General features: G+C 43.5%; 1 protein-coding gene across 8 annotated transcripts in view; it reads right to left on the bottom strand.

Moving 5' to 3' along the window:
- PIP4K2A (phosphatidylinositol-5-phosphate 4-kinase type 2 alpha) overlaps nt 1-15,053 on the bottom strand; it is a 194,382-nt gene that overhangs the window by 74,460 nt on the left and 104,869 nt on the right. The window lies entirely within an intron of this gene.

Here is a 15,053-nt window from a genome sequence, read left to right as displayed (position 1 = left end):
AATTGATGAGAACTAGTCTCAGTCTTGCACTGATATACGATTTTGTTCATATCTAATTATCACTCCTGTATTGCACTGAGTACTGTACATGTAGGTTTTCCTCCCATTTAGTTTTAGTTCTCCTCTCTAGGCCTTTGTTTATAATAAATTAATAACTTTTTAAAAACTAGAATCATCTAGCTATGGAACTATGGGTTAAAATTTTGGCTTATCAGAAAACCTGGAATTCATCTCTTCCGTATTAAAATGTCTAAGTTGGAGAAGTCTGTGAAAAAGATCTAGGGACATGATAGCTGGCTTTGGTTGCCTCAAAAGAAAAGAGGACTGTTATATAGATCCTGAACTGTCATAATTCCAAGATCATCCCACTGCTAGAAATAATTGCCTTCAGGACTTACACACATATGCGGATTGTGAACCAGGATCCACAGGGGAGAGACTCCCTGAGACTTTAAGACTTTAAATTCAGATAGCCTGGGTTGTGTGAACAGCACTGTATTTTATGAAGCCTCAATTCTTCCTTAGGGATCAGATCAAAAGATGTCGTCTCAGTACCTATGGGTTAATCAGTTCACAAACTATTTTATGAAGTGGAGAATTCTTTCCCTATGAATAAATTCTATCTATCCTCTGGAACAACTTAAAGGATATCTGCAGAAACAGATATTTGGAAAGAACATTCATTTTAATTACACTGATATATCTGATTAATGAAAGAGGTAAGTGGGCCAATTTGTCTATATTAGTCCTATCTTGCTCTGTAATGGGGATGACATTGTTCAAAGTTAATTGGGATTCCTTTCTTGTGAACCATATTCCAAGTATTTAAACTTATCTACAGTAAATTACTCATTATCTGATCCATAATCCTTTCTCTCAATGAAAATACTAGACTTCTCCAATTTATTCTCAGACCAGAATACAGGACACTCATTATAAGCAACAATGCTCATTGGAGCACTTTTCTGAATATGAAGCATAAAGCAGAAAATCTGCAAAAAAGATATTACATCCCTTTCTTTACCAAGTTGGAATTCCCCTCTCAATGGGACATTTCACATTAGTGAGCCAAAGAACAGAAGGGGTGAAACAGAACGACCCCAGAGTGTAGCCTTAAGAGAGAAAATGCCTCTAATACTAATGAACTAGTATATGCTTGCTTTTGCTCCATTGTATAATTTCTTCAGCTAGTGAACAGGACCACACCAGTAAGATGGAACAAGCTTTTCAAATGTTCAGCCCTGGACAAATCCTGATAGATCACAGTGGATTATTCCTGAAAGAAATCTCTTAACCCACCAGGATTTTAGCTACTATTGGAAGCCATTATTTAGAAGGGAAAATGGGTGATAAAATGACAAGGTGGAGATCTCTCTTAGGTTTAAATACAAATTATATGGAACCCCTTAGGAAGTGAACCTGTCTCAAAGGCTTCACAATATGTTTCTGAAAGTAAAAAAGTGTCAGTTTGTGTTTGTGTTTTAAAAACAATTCAATCATGTCAGCTCAGGCCTTAGGCTTTTTCTCCTTCCACTGGGAATATGGTATCCCTGAACTCACTTTCTGAGGCTGGCTAATGCCTCTTATTGCCTAGCTAATTAGGTGGGGACAATTTAAAAGGTTAAAATATATTTGAATTCCTAGCACTGTAATTGTTCAAGCTCACAGATAACTACAACAAACAATAATATTGCATATATCTTGGTGGGATCTGCAGTCAGCATTTTAAATTTGAAGTATTAGCTTAGCTACATTATCTCTATTTATGAAACACTTTGGCCAGGACTAAACTTTATTTCTATATTCATATACTTTCTACCTCAAGATCCTTCCAAACCCTTCAGGTTAATATGAGATTTAATTCTGTCCTGGTTTTACAGAATTCTCTCATACTCTGCATTGACCCAATTTAGATTTAAAGTACAAAGCAGCTTCCACAAATATTTTTAAGTGTTGAAAACTCAATAGTGATTCTCCTTCAGAAAAAACTCCTCTCTCGTAGCATATGCCCCTGGTAAAAATCTCCTAAGTAGTCTGCTTGTGTGAAGATTTCACTATGCTTCTTTACTGATGCAAGGAAATTCACCTTCTTTAAAAAGGGTGCATCCCACTGCAGAAAAGTTTGGGGTACATTTAGATTACCATCATTTATCATTTGTTTAGCACTGATTACGTGTTCAGCTCTGGATAGTACAATAAAAATTCTGCCCTGAAAAACCTAGGGTCTAAAAATCTCAATCTAAAATGATCTGAAAGAATTCTAGAGTATACTTAACAGTTTACTGGGACTATTCACCCTGTACATTTCCTTTTGGATTATCTTAAGCAATTTATGTGCTGGAGAGAAAAAATAATCTATATTCTCTTACAGTGGGATTTTATATTAGGACACAACAGACGCCAGATACCCACGACAGTAAGCTCTGAGGGGCAGGTACAGTCTCTATCATCTGTCTGCAGAGTGAGTAGCACAATGGGTAGTCCATGACTGGTGCTCTTAGGTACAAATAATACAAAAATAACAATAAGTAAATAAGCCAATTTCCTCTGCATTCAATTTGAGGGCGTTACCTTTCTTTGAAGTTTTAGGCCTGGTCTACACTAGGCGTTTAAATCGGTTTTAGGAGCGTAAAACCGATTTAACGCCACAACCGTCCACACTAGGAGGCACCTTATATCGATTTTAATGGCTCTTTAAATCGGTTTCTGTACTCCTCCCCGACGAGAGGAGTAGCGCTAATATCGGTATTACCATATCGGAATAGGGTTAGTGTGGTCGCAAATCGACGGTATTGGCCTCCGGGCGGTATCCCACAGTGCACCACTGACCGCTCTGGACAGCATTCTCAACTCGGATGCACTGGCCAGGTAGACAGGAAAAGCCCCGCGAACTTTTGAAATTCATTTCCTGCTTCCCCAGCGTGGAGAGCTCATCATCACAGGTGACCACACACAGCTCATCAGCACAGTTAACAATGCAGTCTCCTGAGAATCGAAAAAGAGCCCCAGCATGGACCGCTCGGGAGGTACTGGATCTGATCGCTATATGGGGAGAGGATTCAGTGCTAACAGAACTGCGTTCCAAAAGACTAAATGAAAAAGTATTTGAAAGAATTTCTAAGGCTATGACGGATAAAGGCCACAGCAGGGACTCAGTGCAGTGCAGAGTGAAAGTTAAGGAGCTCAGACAAGCCTACCAGAAAACCAAAGAACAAACGGAAGGTCCGGGGCAGGTCGAAAAACATGCCGCTTCTATGCTGAGCTGCATGCAATTTTAGGGGGCTGCGCCACAAGTACCCCACCCCTGACCGTGGATTCCGAGGTGGGGGTTGTAATCTCTGCCATGTCTGAGGATTATGCAGACGGGGAAGATGAAGAAGAAGAGGAAGACCTAGCAGAGAGCACACAGCACTCCGTGACCCCCAGCAGCCAGGAGCTTTTTATCACCCTGACGGAATTACCCTGCTCCCAGCCCTCACAAGCAACTATTCCAGACAATGACGCCATGGAAGGGAGCTCTGGTGAGTGTACCTTTGCAAATAGCAAACATTGTTTTTTAAGCAAGCCTTTTTTAATGATTGATTTGCCCTGAGGACTTGGGATGCATTCGCAGATAGTATAGTTACTTAGAAAAGTTTGTTAACATGTCCGGGGATTGAGAGGAAATCCTCCAGGGACATCTCGATGAAGCGCTCCTGTAGGTACTCTAGAAGCCTTTGCAGAAGGTTTCTGGGCAAGGCATCCTTGTTCCGCCCACCATGGTAGGACACTTTACCATGCCATGCATGTAGCAAGTAATCAGGTATCATTGCGTGGCAAAGCATAGCAGCGTATGGTCCCGGTGACTGCTGGCATTCAAGAAGCATCCGCTCTTTATCTTGTTCTGTTATCCTCAGCAAAGTGATATCGTTCAGGATAACCTGGTTAAAAATCAGGAATTTAAGTAAGGGGGGTGGCCATTTTTCTACTGGGTTCGTGGAATGCAGCAGCTTAAAAAAAACACTTTCCTGCATGTAGCGAAGCGGGGGGAGGGGAGGAGTGAAATGCCGATGATCTTTTCTGTGTTTGGTCACCGGTGATCTTCCCCAAGCTACCAGACACGCAGTGGGGAAGGTTGTTGATTAGCAGGAGCTAGTGTGGTATTAGCCATGCGTTGGGGGGGGAGGGGTAAATCACTGCAGAAGCCGAAAGACAGTGGCTTACCATGGCCGCATGCAAGCTGAATTCTGATGCCTGGACCTGTGTCTGTGAGATCTGTAACTCCAGAGCTGCAAGCACTCACTATTAAATTGAAAAATGCGACCTTGTAGGGAAATCACATGTGCTAGGTGAATAGTGCTGTTCACTGTGAAACAGTATAACCATTGTTCTGTAAAATGTATCTTTCTAAATATTTATCTCCCTCATGCAGCTGCAAATTTTTCAACCATCCCTCCTCCATCCCAAAGGCTAGCACAGATAAGGCGGAGGAAAAAGAAGACGCGAGATGAGATGTTCTCGGATATTATGGAAGTTACACGCAATGAAAGAGCTCATCTGAATGAGTGGAAGGACGTGGTTTCAAATTACAGGAAAGAGGCCAGTGAACGTGAGGACAGGAGGGACAACCGAGATGAGAGGTGGCGGCAGGAAGACCGGCAGGAAAATCAGCGGTTGCGGCAGGAAGATCAGCGGTGGCGGGATGCAACTCTGGGGCTGCTGCGTGATCAAACTGACATGCTCCGGCGTCTTGTGGAGCTTCAGGAACGGCAGCAGGATCACAGAGTGCCGCTGCAGCCCCTGTATAACCACCCTCAACCCTCACCATGTGCCACATCCTCCTCACCCAGACGTGTAAGAACGCGTGGGGGGAGGCTCCGTGCACCCGCCCACTCCACCCCCGTGGACAGCCCAACCAGAAGGATGTCGTTACTCTGAATTTTTTTTTTAATGGCCTTCTCCATCCCTCCTATCCTCCTCCCAAAGCACACCCTTACTTCTCTCCCTCTTTTTATAATGAATCAATAAAGAATTCATGCTTTTTAAATGAGAGTGACTTTATTTGCATAAGTAAGCTGTACTCGAAGGGGGAGGGGGAGTTGCTTACAGGGACTGAGTCAATCAAGGGGGTTGGGTGTTCATCAACAAACACAGCAGTCACACTGTACCCTGGCCATTGATGAAGCTCGTTTTCAAAGCTTCTCTGATACGCACCGCTTCCTGGTGTGCTCTTCTAATCTCCCTGGTGTCTGGCTGCACGTAATCAGCGGCCAGGTGATTTGCCTCAGCCTCCCACCCCGCCATAAAGGTCTCCCCCTTACTCTCACAGAGATTGTGGAGAATACAGCAAGCAGCAATAACATAGGGGACATTGGTTTGGCTGAGGTCTGAGCGAGTCAGTAATGTGCGCCAGCGCGCCTTTAAACAGCCAAATGCACATTCCACCACCATTCTGCACTTGCTCAGCCTGTAATTGAACAGATCCTGACCACTGTCCAGGCTGCCTGTGTATGGCTTCATGAGCCATGGCATCAAGGGGTAGGCTGGGTCCCCCAGGATAACGACAGGCATTTCAACATCCCCAACTGTTATTTTCTGGTCTGGGAAGTAATTCCCTTGCTGCAGCCGTTTAAACAGAGTAGTGATTCTGAATACGCGAGCGTCATGAACCCTCCCTGGCCATCCCACGTGGATGTTTGTGAAACGTCCCTTGTGATCCACCAGTGCTTGCAGCACCATTGAAAAGTACCCCTTCCGGTTTACGTACTGGGTGCCCTGGTGCTGCGGTGCCAAGTTAGGGATATGGGTTCCATCTATCGCCCCCCCACAGTTAGGGAATCCTAGTGCAGCAAAGCCATCCACTATGGCCTGCACGTTTCCCAGAGTCACAACCTTTCGTAGCAGCAGCTTAGTGATTGCTTTGGCTACTTGCATCACAGCAGCCCCCACAGTAGATTTTCCAACTCCAAATGGATTCCCGACTGACTGGTAGCTGTCTGGCGTTGCAAGCTTCCACAGGGCTATCGCCACTCGCTTCTCTACTGTGAGGGCTGCTCTCATCTTGGTATTATGGTGTTTCAGGGCAGGGGCAAGCAAGTCACAAAGTTCCATGAAAGTGCCCTTACGCATGCGAAAGTTTCGCAGCCACTGGGAATCGTCCCACACCTGCAACACAATGCGGTCCCACCAGTCAGTGCTTGTTTCCCGGGCCCAAAATCGGCGTTCAATGGATAGAATCTGCCCCATTACCATCAGGATCTCCAAAGCGCCGGGGCCCGCAGTTTGAGAGAATTCTGTGTCTACGTCCTCATCACTGTCATCGCCGCGCTGCCATATCCGCCTCCTCCTAGCCTCGGTTCGAAGGTCCTGGTTCAGCATATACTGCACGATAGTGCCCGAGGTGTTTAAAACATCCACGATTGCAGTACTGAGCTGAGCAGGGTCCATGCTTGCTGTGCTATGGCGTCTGCACAGTTCACCAAGCAAAAAAGGCGCGAAACGGTTGTCTGCCGCTTTCAGGGAGGGAGGGGAGGGGTGAGGCTGTACCCAGAACCACCCGCGAAAATGATTTTTGCCCCATCAGGCACTGGGATCTCAACCCGGAAATGCCAAGGGGCGGGGGAGGCTGCGGGAACTATGGGATAGCTACGGGATAGCTACCCACAGTGCAACGCTCCAGAAATCGACGCTAGCCTCGGACCATGGACGCACACCACCGATTTAATGTGTTTAGTGTGGCCGCGCGCACTCGATTTTATAAAATCTGTTTTACAAAACCGGTTTATGCAAATTCGGAATAGTCCCGTAGTGTAGACGTACCCTTAGTTATTGTGTCTTATACAATTAAAATCTCCAGTGTACAAATGAGGATTCTGAAGAGCGGCTAATGTGAAAAAGACTTTCTATATAAAATCACAATTCAGCACATAAATGCCAGCAAAGTCTTTTCTCAATAAAAATGTCATAGTTATAACTCTCAAACATCTACTATCAATTCTGGTTTGTTTTCACACACTGCGAGCAATACAGTAATTTCCCCGAAGAGAGAGACATACAGGCTCCATCCAAGACTGTTTGAAGGAGGAAGTCTCCTGGCCAAATAGATGCGTTTCCCAGAGGACAATAACCTTCTCTTGTTTAGTATATTTTTTTTAACTCAGAGTTGAAGCATTAAAATGAGCACATCCTGGTTTTACTGCGACAGGCCCAGTGTTATTTATGATGTCCTGGGAACTTCCTGCAGCACACCTGAAATGTTCTGGGCGTTTATTTTATCAAAAATACTATAACTGCCAAGTGTTTGTTCAAGATGAGCAGTTATATTGAGTAAGTCCTTCTCTGTGTTTAACAGGAACAAACAATCCAGTGGAATGAATGTTCAGTGTGATAAACTATGTTTGGAGTGGAGTGAAAAAAAAAAAAGTTAAGTAAATGTATATACCATTAAAGCTCTTCTTTTGATCAAAGTGAATGTTAATGACACTTCTTCAGCATTTCACTATAAATGCATTCAGAACACTTAGAAAGAAGTGGGCCAACAAAAGATATTACCTCACCCACCTTGTCTCTCAAATATCCTGGGACTGACACGGCTACAACAACACTGCATACATTCAGAACACTAAGTAAAAGGAAAAAAGTCTTCCATTTCAAGTAATATGCTTGTCAGAAGCTGGCATACTGACACCAGCTGCATTTTTTTAAAAGCCTTTTGTACAACTATTTTGCAACTCTAAAAAATGTTCCACAAAAGTATCCTGGTTTTTTATTTTGAAAATATGGTCATTTTGCACCTTGTTAAATCTTTTATCATTACATACACATTGCTATGATAACTTTGTCACCTTGAACACCCACAGATTTCACCTTAATTTTCCAAAGCATTTCAAACATTAGTCTATGCCATTTATTAAACTGTAACAACCATCCCACCTCTTTTTCCTTGGAGCACCAACCTCTCCATCTCTGCTGAAGAGCAAGGGAAAAAAAAACCCAAATTCTCCAAAACCTTAATTTAAAGGGGTCAAATATCTTCCCAAATGGAGCCTGCATTATGACGTCCCCTATCTACTCTCCTATGATAGAACTGTCACACTTAGGAATGGAATTTGCTGTTTTGGTCTCAGAAGTTTATTAGTTAGTGACTTGGGTCTTAATGATCACGATGGTCAATTTACTTCCTCTCTCATTAGTTTTCCATTACAAATGATAGCTTATAACTCTGCATAATCATATAATAAATAATATGCAAAAAACTTACTTGTGAAGCATTTAGGGTTGCCACATACACAGTATACATGACAAAAAGCCATAAGATCAAAGAAATAAAAAAATTCACACAGCTAACAGTACATACCTTCTCCTCCATCCACTGGCACAAACCCTTAGCGATACCACTAAACTACTGTATACCATGACAGACTGCATACCACAACCTCAGTCTGACCTCCTGTACACATGCCTTTAACAAACTATCCCTCCCAACACTATGAGTTGTGGATGTTTGGTGTCATAGTGTGCTGTATTAGGAGGGGGTAGTTTGGTAAAGGGGAGTGATAGAAAGCTGGCATCCCAAGAGGGCAGAGTTAAGGCTGCAGTGCATAGTACACCTCTACCTCAATATAACGCTGTCCTCAGGAGCCAAAAAATCTTACTGTGTCATAGGTGAAACTGTGTTATATCAAACTTGCTTTGATCCAGTGGAGTACGCATCCCAGCCCCTCCCGGAGCGCTGCTTTACCGCGTTATATCTGCATTCATGTTATATTGGGTCGCATTATATTGGGGTAGAGGTGTATGTGGTACATGAGAGTTATGGTAATGTTAAGGTGTGTGCATTTTCTCAGGTGGGAGGGAGAAAGGATGGTGTTTCTAGGTAATATAAAGCTTGCTTGGGATTTGTGAAAACACCTTCCCCTTCAATATCAATTGGCAAAAACATGGCAAATATATCCTCTCTTATAATCTACTTCCACTAAGGTTTTCCAATTATTATTCTTTTTAAACTTCCACACAGAAGTCAGAGGTTATGGGGCACAGTGGAAAAGCCATGTGGGACTGATTCTGTAGTAGGAGGAACCTATTAAAACCTATTCCCAAAGCTATAAACATTTCCAGTGACTTCAATATTGCTGCTTCAGCTGCACAAACAAGTAGTAAATGAAAAGAAGCTGTCTGTGTGAGCTTCTTTGAGGATGGGGGACAGGATAACCATATTTGCAAATGAAATGTGAGAAGGGCACAATCAGCAGAGAGAACTTTCTATTTTTAAATTTCTAAGAACGCAGTTATTTGATAATTTAATACAAACAAGTAACACTATATAAATAATTCACAGTAAATAATTTGACTCAGCCTTTCTGTTCAAGAATCCTCCAAAAGCATCTTATAATTTTATTGATTTATTAATTGTTTGAAATTATACACCAAGTACTTTCTAATATTTCCTGTTCTATAGATTGCTGCCAATCAGTTAATTGCATGCGTTCAATATACTTAATGCGGCATGTTCTGGTTAATTTGGACCCTAGGTTACACATAGTAATGTTTCAACTGGGTCATGGAACAGAGGCTGTACATTTTGTGTTGGCTGATTATCTTTAGTCATCATTAAGACAAGGTCAGCTTTGCTCCAAAACTAGACAGATGTAGACAGATCATAGAATATCAGGATTGGAAGGGACCTCACGAGGTCGTCTAGTCCAACCCCCTGCTCAAAGCAGGACCAATCCCTAGACAGACTTTTACCCAATTTCCCTAAATGGCCCCCTCAAGGATTGAACTCATAATCCTGGGTTTAGCAGGCCAATGCTCAAACTAGTGAATGAGGTGACTCATTAAGTAGAATATCTCACTTCAAGCACATGATACAGGTGCTCCATGATCTACATTGACTGCCTACTGCCTTCAAGTGATCTTAAGATGTAGCTTTTAACTTATAAAGTCTTAAATGGCCTGGGACCTGCCTAATTAACAGATCATCTCTGTCCTGTAGAATGTACATAGCTGTGGTCACTGGAGGTGTATGAGCTAGATTCCTTTCAATTTAAATGCGAGAGGGTACCTGGCAGAGTATTTTCCATGAAAGTACCTCAGCTACAGAATCCACTTTCCTCCTGGTCAAGAGGAACTTCATTAGTCTACCTTCCCTGTTGAAGGAAAAGGCCCAGGTAGGGACTACCAAATTGTGGAGGTAAATGCGTGGTTATGCAGGTAGTGTCAGAGAGAAGGCTTTGGATTCTTCAACCATAGGATGTTGTTCCAGGAAGAAGGATTGCTAGGAAGAGATGGAATCCACCTAACGAAGAGAGGGAAGAGCATCTTTGCAGGGAGGTTGCTAACCTAGTGAGGAGGGCTTTAAACTAGGTTCGCCGGGGGATGGTGACCTAAGTCCAGAGGTAAATGGGGAAATGGGATACTGGGAGGAAACACAAGGAGAAGGGTGTAACGGGGAGGCCTCCTGATTCATTCTGAGAAAGTAGGGCAATCGGCTAGTTATCTTAGGTACCTGTACATGAATGCAAGAAGACTGGGAATCAAGCAGGAAGAATTGGAAGCCCTGGCACAGTCAAGGAACTATGATGTAATTGGAATAACAGAGACTCGGTGAGGTAACTCACATGACTGGAGCACTGTCATGGATGAGTATAAACCGTTCAGGAAGGACAGGTGGGGGAGAAAAGGTGGATGAGTTGCACTGTATGTAAGGGAGCAGTATGATTGCTCAGAGCTACAATATGAAACTGGAGAAAAGCCTGTTGAGAGTCTTTGGGTTAAGTTTAGAGGCAAGAGCAACAAGGGTGATGTCATGGTGGGCGTCTGCTATAGACCACCCGACCAGGAAGATGAGGTAGACCAAGCTTTCTTTGGACAACTAACAGAAGTTTCCAGAATACAGGCCCTGGTTCTCATGGGGGACTTCAATCACCCTGACATCTGCTGGGAGAGCAATACAGCAGTGCACAGACAATCCAGAAAGTTTTTGGAGACAATTTCCTGGTGCATGTGCTAGAGGAACCAACTAGGGCCCATGCTCCTCTTGACCTGCTGCTCTCAAACAGAGAAGAATTGGTAGGGGAAGTAGAAGTGGGTGGCAACCTGGATAGCAGTGATCATGAGATGGTCAAGTTCAGGATCCTGACAAAAGGAAGAAAGGAGAGCAGCAGAACATGGACCCTGCGCGATGTTGCAGTCTATATGATTTTATAAAAATATGATAATGGGTGAATATAATGTAACTGGAATATTCTTCATGCAAAAGGTCTCTTGTAAGGTATCATTACAAAGCTTATTGTCTATTGAGTGTGGTCATCCTATTTGTGTGAAGGTATCACTCTTGTATCTGAAACTAGAAATATGAAATACAACTCTGAGGGCCTATTGTAATTATGCAAAGTGTAGGCCATTAATGGTGGTTTGGAATCTTAATGGCTCCCATTAACCAGGACAATTGACTATAGATGGCTCTACTTGTAGGCAAGCCTTCCTGTGAGTCACGCTAATATGACGGGGAAAGAAGTCCAGGAGAGCTGGCTGTATTTTAAAGAAGCCTTATTGAGGGTGTAGGAACAAACCATCCCAACGTACAGAAACAACAACAATTATGGCAGGCGATCGGCTTGGCTTAACAGAGAAATCTTTGGTGAGCTTAAACACAAAAAGGAAACTTACAAGAAGTGAAAACTTGGACAGATGACTAGGAAGAATATAAAAATACTGCTTGAGCATGCAGGGGTGTAATCAGGAAGGCCAAAGCACAATTAGAGTTGCAGCTAGCAAGGGATGTGAAGGGTAACAAGAAGGGTTTTTACAGGCATGTTAGCAACAACGTGGTGGTCAGGGAAAGCGTGGGACCCTCACTGAATGGGGGAGGCAACCTAGTGACAGAGGATGTGGAAAAAGCTGAAGCACTCAATGCTTTTTTTGCCTCAGTCTTCACAGACAAGGTCAGCTCCCAGAACAGGTTAAGGACTATTTAGAAAAGCTGGACATGCACAAATAAATGGGTCTGGATCGAATGCATCTGAGGGTGCTGAGGGAGTTGGCTGATGTGACTGCTGAGTCATTGGCCATTATCTTTGAAAACTTGTGGCGATCAGGGGAGGTCCTCAATGACTGGAAAAAGGCAAATATAGTGCCCATCTTTTAAAAAGGGAAGAAGGAGAATCTAAGGAACTACAGACCAGTCAGGCTCACCTCAGTCATCGGAAAAATCATGGAGCAGGTCCTCAAGGAATCCATTTTGAAGCACTTGGAGGAGAGGAAGGTTATTAGGAACAGTCAACATGGATTCACCAAGGGCAAGTCATGCCTAACGAACCTGACTGCCTTCTATGATGAGATAACTGGCTCTGTGGATATGGGAAAAGCAGTGGCCATGATATATCTTGACTTGAGCTTTTGATACGGTCTCCCACAATATTCTTGCCAGCAAGTTAAAAAAGTATGGATTGAATGAACAGACTATAAGGTGGATAGAAAGCTGGCTAGATCGTCGGGCTCAAGGGGTAGTGATCAACTGTTCGAAGTCTAGTTGGCAGTCGGTATCAAGCAGAGTGCCCCAGGGATGATGGAATGGATTGCACCCTCAGCAATTTTGCGGATGACACTAAGCTGGGGGGAGAGGTAGATAGGCTAGAGGGTAGAGATAGGGTCCAGAGTGACCTAGACAAATTGCAAGATTGGGCCAAAAGAAATCTGATGAGGTTCAACAAGGACAAGTGTAGAGTCCTGCACTTCGGATAGAAGAATTCCATGCAATGCTACGTGCTGGGGACCGACTGGCTAAGTGGCAGTTCTGCAGAAAAGGACCTGGGGATTACAGTGGACGAAAAGCTGGATATGAGTCAGTGTGCTCTTGTTGCCAAGGCAACTACAGCATATTGGGCTGCATTAGTAGGAGCATTGCCAATAGATCAAGGGAAGTGATTATTCTCTTCTATTCAGCACTGGTGAGGCCACACCTGGAGTACTGCATCCAGTTTTGTTCCCCCCAATACAGAAAGAATGTGGACTAACTGGAGAGAGTTCTGTGGAGGTGGAGGGCAATGGAAATGATTAGTGGGCTGGGGCACATGATTTATGAGGAGAGGCTGAGGGAACTGGGTTATTTAATTTGCAGAAGAGAAGAGAGAGGGGGGATTTGATAACAGCCTTCAACTACCTGAAGGGGTATTCCAAAGAGGATGGAGCTAGGCTGTTCTCAGTGGTACCAGATGACAGAATAAGGAGCAATGATCTCAAGTTGCAGTGGGGGAGGTCTAGGTTGGATATCAGGAAAAACTATTTCACTAGGAGGGTAGTGAAGCACTGGAATGGGTTACCTAGAGAGGTGGTGGAATCTCCATCCTTAGAGGTTTTTAAGACCTGGCTTGACAAAGCCCTTGCTGGGATGATTTCATTGGTCCTGCTTTGAGCAGGGGGTTAGACTAGATAATCTCCTGAGGTCTCTTCCAACCCTAATCTTCTATGAATAGTCAAATTTGAACCAGAAACCTACAGGCGGAAGGATCTGTAAAAATTTTGACGCAACATTCTGAATGTAAATGTTAAACTCAAATATATTATAGAATATCTTCTTTCTTAGGGAGCTGTTTGAAAAATGGGAAGTTAGTTTTGATTCTTTTAAAATCAGAATTCAGAAAAAATTGACAAGTTCTATAGCAGATTGAGAAACAGGCTGAATTTTCTGAGAAAATGCTTGCAAAAAAAGTTATCCCAATCTTCTCATTTAAATTTCAAGTTTCAATGAAAAATTTTGCTTAAAAACATCAAAATTCAGAAAATTTCAATCAGCTCTGCTTTCTTAGTTTAAATCAGCAACTCTAAAACATGGAGCAGAAGTTTAGCAGGCTCCAAACAGATGGGAATGGCTTGTACCATCATTTCACCAGGCTAGAAATCTAAGATCCAGGTTTGGCAAGTGGAAATTCAGCAGATGTCCGAGTATGTCAAGATGAGATAAAAATGCAGCTGAATGATGGTGTGGTGGTAATGGTGAAGGGGAGAAAAACAGATAACTTCTATTAGAAGAGTGCATAATAAAAGGACATGACTTGGACACTGTCAGGGAAGGAAAAATATTGGGTTCACAATAAGCATTGGATAGAAAAAGGATAGAACCATTTGTACTGTCATGGCGGAAGAGGTGGATAGCTGGAATAGTGTGTGAAGGAAATACAGCCACAAGTGATTAGAGGAATGGCAGTAGGTAAGAGTAAGGTTATGCTGGAACAGAACGCTATTACACCTGTACCCCGATATAACACTGTCCTCAAGAGACAAAAAATCCTACTGCATTATAGGTGAAACCGCGTTATATCGAACTTGCTTTGATCCGCAGAGTGCGCACCTCCCCCCTCCCCCCCCGAGCACTGCTTTACCGCTTTATATCCAAATTTCTGTTATATCGGGTTGCGTTATATCGGGGTAGAGGTGTACTTTCTTTTCCTATAGTGGTGCAGTACTCTGGCCATTCCTATTTGTGAGGACAGAAAGCTAAGCAGCCAGAGTTATCATCAGGCTGGGAGAGCTTCTTCTAACGCTGCCAGGTCCTGCAGTGTTCTGTTAGCTTGTCAAATCTGCTCTTTACTCTGCTCCAATCCTCTGCATATGTTTCTGTCTTCAGATCATGACAATTGGAAGACAGCAAAAGTACCACCCTGGTACTCTTTCTTGTTAGTAAAATATGGGGTGAGAAGGAAAAAAAGACAGAGGTACTAACACATGCAGCGAGACTATGTTCAAACAACACTTGTGTTACTGATGTACCTTGCTAAAGTTGCTCAGTGGATACAGCATTTCCCATTGGTGCTGTCCAGACATACCTCTTTCCTTTTACTGCAAGAGGTACTATACCCAGCCTCAACAACTTCACTGTGGCAGGTACATGCAGCAGTAGGAAACAGAACAAGTAGAAAGTCATGGACCGTGAAATAAGCCCTTCTCCGTGCTGCTGGAAGGGCCCCAGCCGGGGGCTCCTAGCTGCGAGTCCCAGTCGGGCTGGGGAGGGGGGAAAAGAGACCAAACCTACCTCCGGGTACCTTTTGGGTTGGGACCCCACGGTCACAACACTG

Source organism: Mauremys reevesii, linkage group 2, assembly GCF_016161935.1.
Source record: "Mauremys reevesii isolate NIE-2019 linkage group 2, ASM1616193v1, whole genome shotgun sequence".
Classification (NCBI taxonomy): domain Eukaryota; kingdom Metazoa; phylum Chordata; order Testudines; family Geoemydidae; genus Mauremys; species Mauremys reevesii.
Note: the sequence above shows the minus strand (reverse complement) of the source record. Positions and strands in the feature narration are given on the sequence as shown.